Source organism: Penaeus monodon, chromosome 31 (assembly GCF_015228065.2).
Source record: "Penaeus monodon isolate SGIC_2016 chromosome 31, NSTDA_Pmon_1, whole genome shotgun sequence".
NCBI lineage: Eukaryota > Metazoa > Arthropoda > Malacostraca > Decapoda > Penaeidae > Penaeus > Penaeus monodon.
Genome location: NC_051416.1, coordinates 22,338,398 through 22,338,703, shown reverse-complemented (window position 1 = coordinate 22,338,703; position 306 = coordinate 22,338,398).

Sequence of the window (306 nt, the reverse complement as noted above, 5' to 3'; positions counted from 1 at the left end):
TTACTTTATTGCCTGAACGTACACATATGACAAAATCCCCGTAATCACAATTCACCTGAATCCCTATCAGCTTAATTACATTCTCCAAGGGAAACGAATCCAAAAATAGTGTTGCAAAACGATCTCATGCAATATAATCAGTATGAATCGAGCAATCGTAATTCTGTCAATGAATATTCGACTCATCAACAGCTTGTTAAGCAGCTTTCCATCAAAGTGCATTTCATTACATAATAATCACTGTATCAAAGGTGGTTTAACAAATAAGTGAATGACTTTTGGGAACATTTAGAATTTCGTGTCTTT